Source organism: Bos mutus, chromosome 3 (genome assembly GCF_027580195.1).
Source record: "Bos mutus isolate GX-2022 chromosome 3, NWIPB_WYAK_1.1, whole genome shotgun sequence".
Lineage (NCBI taxonomy): Eukaryota > Metazoa > Chordata > Mammalia > Artiodactyla > Bovidae > Bos > Bos mutus.
Genome location: NC_091619.1, coordinates 99,985,927 through 99,994,993, shown reverse-complemented (window position 1 = coordinate 99,994,993; position 9,067 = coordinate 99,985,927). Strand labels below are relative to the sequence as shown.

The 9,067-nt window shown below is 43.3% G+C and overlaps 1 non-coding gene across 1 annotated transcript; it reads left to right on the top strand.

Annotated features, from left to right (window-relative positions):
• Positions 1–2,048: 2,048 nt before the first annotated feature.
• LOC138987382 (U6 spliceosomal RNA) lies at positions 2,049–2,155 on the top strand. Its single transcript, XR_011463857.1, has one exon. It is a non-coding gene; the product is annotated as a U6 spliceosomal RNA (small nuclear RNA).
• The last annotated feature ends 6,912 nt before the right edge of the window (positions 2,156–9,067 follow it).

The following is a 9,067-nucleotide window of genomic DNA, read 5'->3' as shown; positions in this document are numbered from 1 at the left end:
ACTTAGCACAGCACAGCACAAAATTTGAGGGTTCTGATTTAAGCAGGTAATTAAAGCTATTAGGAACAATACAATACTACAATAATACAAACTTTTCAATATACAGTAAGAAATAGAATGTATGTTTCCAATTAAAAAAAGGCATGAGAAATGGAATTACACTTTGGGGAGGAAAAAGAAAGAACGAGCTGGTTGATTTTATTTAGATGGAAAATGAGAGACTGGATACAGAAGTGATGAGAGACTGGAAAGAAATCCTGAGGAAAAAGATTTGTACACAGTCAGGATTGACTGAGTTTGAATTGAAGTTAACTAAAGCAATGAATGGACTTTGTTAAGTGAGTTAGTGCAGGACGGGAATTTAATTTCTATTAAAAGTGCTTCTTTTTGACTACAAATTGTGTGAGTTTCTGTGCCCTTAAGTGGTCTATATTTGTTTTCCTTTAATTGTTTTATTATTTTGGTTGAATAAGTATTCTTTCAGTGACCTATGATCCTGTATTTTAAAACCTTTTTGATATATCTAACAAACTTCCCAAATATCAAAATCTAACTAAGCTTGTCAGCCTCCAGCTGACTCTGGGATGGATGCTTTGGGGAAAAAAAAAATGTGTAAGACAAGTCAGAGACACCTCAGAGACAAATGTTAAACGAAGTTTATTTGGCATTTCTAATTGAAAAATATTGTCAAGTGACTAAAAGTGAACTTTAGGTTATAATGTACGGATAAATATCATTAATACAGATACTCCAAAATTTATGTGAAATCCCTAACATCTATATGTCCTCATATAATGTTATCAGTCATAATTCTAGAGATTGTACAAGTGTCATATGTTGCAGAAATATCCAAGTTTCCTAATTGCATTGTACTCAAATCTTATACCATGCTATTTTAAGTTTTGTCCTTTATAGATTATCATAATTTTATACTGCTTTTACAAAATGAAGATTTTCAAGAAGACTCATAAAAAGAACTTTTAAACAATGGTGTTTCTGATAGTCTTAATGCCACTGAACTGGATAACAAAACGACAGACTCTAATGGAAACCTGATTACTTCAGGCAGATCAGCAGGAATCAGTTACATGAGACTGAATGAATGGATAAATATGATTTATAACTTTGACTTTACAAAATATGCTAACTTAAATCTGTTTCCCAGGTAACCTTTTTTCTCTTATACTGTGATCTACAACAGGTTGATAAAAAATGCCTTGTAAATGGGGATGAGATATTTGTCTTTTTCTCTCTGCCTGATCCTGCCAAGATTTGGCTCTCCACCTGGCTTCCTATAAACCTGATGGTAATTACAACTGGATTACAACTAGTTACAATAATCATTGCTTTAATTTGCTTCTTATTTCCAAATTGTTTGTGCTTTTGTCTGTTACACTATGACTTTGTCAAGGTTACTAGCTACATTACTTATGTCTATTTTAAAAGATTGCTGTCTCACAGTGTGCAGCCAGGCCTCCGACAAATGTAGTGGTGACTAGATGACAAAGCAATTGATCAAAAATATATTGTTCTGTATGCCATCAATAATTGTAATAGTATAATTCTAGGTGTGGGAAGAAGCAACAAAGGAAATCCTAATAGGTTAAATCCTTGATCCTAATAAATTAGAAGATAGAGGGCCTAGAGAATATTTTATTATTTATCAAAGAGCCTAATCTGAAAATGCCAAAGAATGCTCAGACTACCGCACAATTGCACTCATCTCACACACTACCAAAGTAATGCTCAAAATTCTCCAGGCCAGGCTTCAACAGTACATGAACCATGAACTTCCAGATGTTCAAGCTGGTTTTAGAAAATGCAGAGAAACCAGAGATCAAATTGCCAACATCCACTGGATCATCGAAAAAGCAAGACAGCTCCAGAAAAACATCTATTTCTGCTTAATTGACTATGCCAAAGCCTTTGACTGTGTGGATCACCATAAACTGGAAAATTCTTAAAGAGATGGAAATACCAGACCACCTGACCTGCCTCTTGAGAAATATGTGTGCAGATCAGGAAGCAACAGTTAGAACTGGACATACGTGCTCGCTTCGGCAGCATATATACTAAAATTGGAACGATACAGAGAAGATTAGCATGGACCCTGTGCAAGGATGACACGCAAATTTGTGAAGCATTCCATATTTTTGAGTGAAGTAAGCCAGAAAGAAAAACACCAATACAGTACACTAATGCATATATATGGAATTTAGAAAGATGGTAACGACAACCCTGTATGCGAGACAGCAAAAGAGACACAGATGTACAGAACAGTCTTTTGGACTCTGTGGGAGAGGGAGGCTGGGGATGATTTGGGAGAATGGCATTAAAACATGTATAATATCATAAAAAAAGAAAGTGTATCTTAGACTGAAAATACTAGTGCTTGAAAGCACACTTACAAATTTGTTTTAATCCAATTAAATATCTATTAAAAAAAAAAAAAAAAGAACTGGACATGGAACAACAGACTGGTTCCAAATAGGAAAAGGAGTATGTCAAGGCTGTATATTTGTCACCCTGCTTATTTAACTTATATGCAGAGTACATCATGAGAAACACTGGGCTGGATGAAACATAAGCTAAAATCAAGATTGCCAGGAGAAATATCAATAACCTCAGATATGCAGATGACACCACCCTTATGGCAGAAAGTGAAGAGGAACTACAGAGCCTTTTGAAGAAAGTGAAAGAGGAGGGTGAAACAGTTGGCTTAAAGCTCAACATTCAGAAAACTAAGATCATGACATCAGGTCCCATCACTTCATGGGAAATAGATGGGGAAACAGTGGCTGACTTTATTTTGGGGGGCTCCAAAATCACTGCAGATGGTGACTGCAGCCATGAAATTAAAAGACACTTACTCCTTGGAAGGAGAGTTATGACCAACCTAGACAGCATATTAAAAAAGCAGAGACATTACTTTGCCAACAAAGGTCTGTCTAGTCAAAGCTATGGTTTTTCCAGTCGTCATGTATGGATGTGAGAGCTGAACTATAAAGAAAGCTGAGCGCTGAAGAATTGATGCTTTTGAACTGTGGTGTTGGAGGAGACTCTTAAGAGTCCCTTGGACTGCAAGGAGATCCAACCAGTCCATCCTAAAGGAGATCAGTCCTGAATATTCATTGGAAGGACTGATGTTGAGGCTGAAGCTCCAATACTTTGGCCATCTGATGTGAAAGAGCTGACTCATTTGAAAAGACCCTGATGCTGGGAAAGATTGAAGGCAGGAGAAGAAGGGAATGACAGAAGATGAGATGGTTGGATGGCATCACAGACCCAATGGACATGAGTTTGAGTAAACTCCGGGAGTTGGTGATGGACAGGGAGGCCTGGCATGCTGCAGTCCATGGGGTCGCAAGAGTTGGACACTACTGAGCAACTGAACTGAACTGAATCTGGAAATTAACACCTGGAGTGATATATCAACAAGAACTTTCGCCTGATCTGGGATGAGCTTCCTAGTGCCATGGGACAAAAAAAATGGTCATGAAACATCTCCCAAATATGGTCGAATTTATGACCATGGTGAGAGATTGTGAAATAGAATATTTCCTTCCATATCAATAAACAAGGATGTAACAGTTGTCAGCGATTTGCGGCCTCCAAATGTGAATCAGGGCTCCTGAAAGGAGAAACAAAGCTTGAGATGCAGCAGATGCCACCCCCATGCCCACCCATGGTGATTGCTGAGGAGTTGGGTGGAGGAGGGTGGGTAGTGAGAAATCATAAAAACAGGATGGTGGCCCCAGATAGCTGAGATGTACATGAAAGGAATGACTTCAATAATCCGAGACTCTTGCATCTTCCCAAACATTGAAGAGCGCTAAATTCCATGAGATATCTGGTTTTCCTTAATTAACAGTAATCTTTGGTGTTTAGACTGCCTGCCCTCCTTTGTTACAAACTTCTATATATCCTGAGTGCTTCCTCCAGCACCTCAGAGCAGTTTCTCAGGGCTACTGGAAATGCTATCTCCCGGGCTTGAGGTCCTAACATTCCCACTGAATAAAACACCCTACTTTCAGGTTGCGACTATACTTTTTAGTCAACAATATTCCTGTTGACTGGACCACTGGATGTTGGTTAGGCAACTGAGGAACAGGAGAGGCTTCAAGGCCGATCCTCCAACCCAGGGCTGATTTCAAAGGCTATAGATCATTCCACAGGGAGGCCTCCTATCCTGGGCTTCAGCATTTGGCTGGGTGATGGGCCTAAATTCTGAGCCTCAGTTGGGGTTGAGGGGCATGAAGAGTACCCAGAGATTTCTTGAGACACCTGGTACACCCTTCTCCACCTAGTACCTCTGCGTCTTCTCATCCTCAACTCTCCCTAGTTCAAGGTCCTCTCCAGAAAAGAAAGACAGCCCTACTCCCCGGGAAGATTGACTGCTGAGGTGATGATATAAGAATGATGGAGTGGAAGAAGCTGGGTAGGTCATCCTTGGCTCAGAAAGCCACACCACCTGAAGTCATGCCACAGTTCTGAGGGAGCTGGACCAACCTACCAGGCAGCCCTCAGGGGTCCAAGATCAGGTGAGGTGCTCTCTGGGCAAGAGCCCAGAACCTAATCTCAGAGGAGAGGGTGGAGACTGAAGCTTAAGCAATACTACTCTTTTACTGGCTAGCCAGGCCTCTGCCCTCCTTCTCCTTATGCTCATACCATATTCCTGCATGACAGTTGTACCTTGTTCCGCTCGCCTTGACCCTCTCAGAGCTGGAAGTTTTCAAACTAAGTAACTTGTTGGACTCAGACCAACGTGGCAGAAGCAGAACCTGCCTTGGGCACCTCTGAAGTTCTGCCTCCCATCTGGGCCTCCTTTTACCCATGTGCACAAAAAGTGTTCTGGACAGCTCAACACCATGTAATGGCTGCTTCCATTTCCACTGTGGCATGCAGAGACCTCCAGCTTTGGTTGGCTACCTTCAGACAGAGTGGTAACCCTGTGATCTCATGGGATCAAATAGTGATGAGGAGCAAGAGATAAGCTTAGCTGAGGCCCTTAGAGGGTAGCCTGGAGGCAGGATCATCAGGGTTTGAGTCTATTGATTAGTTCTGTCTCTAGCCAACTCTGTGACTTTGAGGTCAGTTGTGACGGGCGCGCCAACGCGCAGGCGAGAGGAGCCACCCCACGTCCGAGGTCAGGGGTAGAAGCCGGGAGGACCCCATGCTCGAAGGGCGGCGGCCAAGAGGAGTTACCCCACGTCCGAGGTCAGGGGCAGCGGCCGAGAGTACCAACTGCAACGGAGCAGGAACAGTGGAGAGGAGCTACCCCGCGTCCGAGGTCAGGGGCGGTGGCCGGGAGGAGATAGCCCACGCCCCAAGCCCAAGGCCAGGGGCGGCGGGCGGGCAGGAGGAGGAGCTACCCCACGCCCCTAAGCCCGAGACCAGGGACGGTGGCCAGGAAGAGCAACCGCACGCTCCCACACCCGAGGCCAGGGACGGCGGCCAGGAGGAGCAACCCCACGCCCGAGGCCAGGGGCGGTGGCCGGGAGGACCAACCCCACGCCCAAGGAGCCGTGGATGTGCGGGCGCAGGAGGGCCTAGAGGAGCTATCCCACGTTGAAGGTCAGGAAGGGCTGCAGTGAGGAGATACCCCTCGCCCAAGGTAAGGAGCAATGTCTGCTTTGTTGGAGCAGCCATGAAGAGATACCCCACGCCCAAGGTAAGAGAAACCCAAGTAAGACGGTAGGTGTTGCAAGAGGGCATCAGAGGGCGAACACACTGAAACCATACTCACAGAAAACTAGTCAATCTAATCACACCAGGACCACAGCCTTGTCTAACTCACTGAAACTAAGCCATGCCCGTGGGGCAACCCAAGACTGGCGGGTCATGGTGGAGAGATCTGACAGAATGTGGTCCACTGGAGAAGGGAATGGCAAATCACTTCAGTATTCTTGCCTTGAGAACCCCATGAACAGTATGAAAAGGCAAAATGATAGGATACTGAAAGAGAAACTCCCCAGGTCAGTAGGTGCCCAATATGCTACTGGAGATCAGTGGAGAAATAACTCCAGAAAGAATGAAGGGATGGAGCCAAAGCAAAAACAATACCCAGCTGTGGATGTGACTGGTGATAGAAGCAAGGTCTGATGCTGTAAAGAGCAATATTGCATAGGAACCTGGAATGTCAGGTCCATGAATCAAGGCAAATTGGAAGTGGTCAAACAAGAGATGGCAAGAGTGAATGTTGACATTCTAGTAATCAGCGAACTGAAATGGACTGGAATGGGTGAATTTAATTCAGATAACCATTATATCCACTACTGTGGGCAGGAATCCCTCAGAAGAAATGGAGTAGCCATCATGGTCAACAAAAGAGTCCGAAATGCAGTACTTGGATGCAATCTCAAAAACGACAGAATGATCTCTGTTCATTTCCAAGGCAAACCATTCAATATCACAGTAATCCAAGTCTATGCCCCAACCAGTAATGCTGAAGAAGCTGAAGTTGAATGGTTCTATGAAGACCTACAAGACCTTTTAGAACTAACACCCAAAAAAGATGTCCTTTTCATTATAGGGGACTGGATGCCCCCGGCAGGTGGGATGCAAAAGTAGGAAGTCAAGAAACACCTGGAGTAACAGGCAAATTTGACCTTGGAATACAGAATGAAGCAGGGCAAAGACTGATAGAGTTTTGCCAAGAAAATGCACTGGTCATAACAAACACCCTCTTCCAACAACACAAGAGAAGGCTCTATACATGGACATCACCAGATGGTCAACACCGAAATCAGATTGATTATATTCTTTGCAGCCAAAGATGGAGAAGCTCTATACAGTCAGCAAAAACAAGACCAGGAGCTGACTGTGGCTCAGACCATGAACTCCTTATTGCCAAATTCAGACTTAAATTGAAGAAAGTAGGGAAAACCACTAGACCATTCAGGTATAACCTAAATCAAATCCCTTGTGATTATACAGTGGAAGTGAGAAATAGATTTAAGGGCCTAGATCTGATAGATAGAGTGCCGGATGAACTATGGACGGAGGTTCGTGACATTGTACAGGAGACAGGGATCAGACCATTCCCATAGAAAAGAAATGCAAAAAAGCAAAATGGCTGTCTGGGGAGGCCTTACAAATAGAAAAGAAGAGAAGCGAAAAGCCAAGGAGAAAAGGAAAGATATAAACATCTAAATGCAGAGTTTCAAAGAATAGCAAGAAGAGATAAGAAAGCCTTCTTCAGCGATCAATGCAAAGAAATAGAACAACAGAATGGGAAAGACTAGGGATCTCTTCAAGAAAATCAGAGATATCAAAGGAACACTTCATGCAAAGATGAGCTCGATAAAGGACAGAAATGGTATGGACCTAACAGAAGCAGAAGATATTAAGAAGAGATGGCAAGAATACACAGGAGAACTGTACAAAAAAGATCTTCATGACCCAGATAATCACAATGGTGTGATCACTGACCTAGAGCCAGACATCCTGGAATGTGAAGTCAAGTGGGCCTTAGAAATCATCACTACAAACAAAGCTAGTGGAGGTGATGGAATTCCAGTTGAGCTATTCCAAATCCTGAAAGATGATGCTATGAAAGTGCTGCACTCAATATGCCAGCAAATTTGGAAAACTCAGCAGTGGCCACAGGACTGGAAAAGGTCAATTTTCATTCCAATCCCAAAGAAAGGCAATGCCAAAGAATGCTCAAACTACCACACAATTGCACTCATCTCACACACTAGTAAAGTAATGCTCAAAATTCTCCAAGCCAGGCTTCAGCAATATGTGAACCATGAACTTCCTGATGTTCAAGCTGGTTTTAGAAAAGGCAGAGGAACCAGAGATCAAATTGCCAACATCCCTGGATCATGGAAAAAGCAAGAGAGTTCCAAAAAAACATCTATTTCTGCTTTATTGACTATGCCAAAGCCTTTGACTGTGTGGATCACAATAAACTGTGGAAAATTCTGAAAGAGATGGGAATACTAGATCACCTGATCTGCCTCTTGAGAAATTTGTATGCAGGTCAGGAAGCAACAGTTAGAACTGGACATGGAACCACAGACTGGTTCCAAATAGGAAAAGGAGTATGTCAAGGCTGTATATTGTCACCCTGTTTATTTAACTTCTATGCAGAGTACATCATGAGAAACGCTGGACTGGAAGAAACACAAGCTGGAATCAAGATTGCCGGGAGAAATATCAATAACCTCAGATATGCAGATGACACCACCCTTATGGCAGAAAGTGAAGAGGAACTCAAAAGCCTCTTGATGAAAGTGAAAGAGGAGAGTGAAAAAGTTGGCTTAAAGCTCAACATTCAGAAAACAAAGATCATGGCATCCGGTCCCACCACTTCATGGGAAATAGATGGGGAAACAGTGGAAACAGTGTCAGACTTTCTTTTTCTGGGCTCCAAAATCACTACAGATGGTGACTGCAGCCATGAAATTAATATATGTGCTGCCGAAGCGAGCACTAGCCATGAAATTAAAAGACGCTTACTCCTTGAAAGGAAAGTTATGACCAACCTAGATAGCATATTCAAAAGCAGAGACATTACTTTGCCAACAAAGGTTCGTCTAGTCAAGGCTATGGTTTTTCCTGTGGTCATGTATGGATATGAGAGTTGGACTGTGAAGAAGGCTGAGCGCTGAAGAAATGATGCTTTTTAACTGTGGTGTTGGAGAAGACCCCTGAGAGTCCCTTGGACTGCAAGGAGATCCAACCAGTCCATTCTAAAGGAGATCAGCCCTAGGATTTCTTTGGAAGGAATGATGCTAAAGCTGAAACTCCAGTACTTTGGCCACCTCATTCAAAGAGTTGACTCATTGGAAAAGACTCTGATGCTGGGAGGGATTGGGGGCAGGAGGAGAAGGGGACGACAGAGGATGAGATGGTTGGATGGCATCACTGACTCGATGGACGTGAGTCTCAGTGAACTCCGGGAGCTGGTGATGGACAGGGAGGCCTGGCGTGCTGTTATTCATGCGGTCACAAAGAGTGGGACATGACTGAGCGACTGATCTGATCTGAAGTTTTCCAAGCCTCATTCATCTGATCTGTAATTTATCTGATCGTAGTGTTATAGGATCAGGTGAGACAA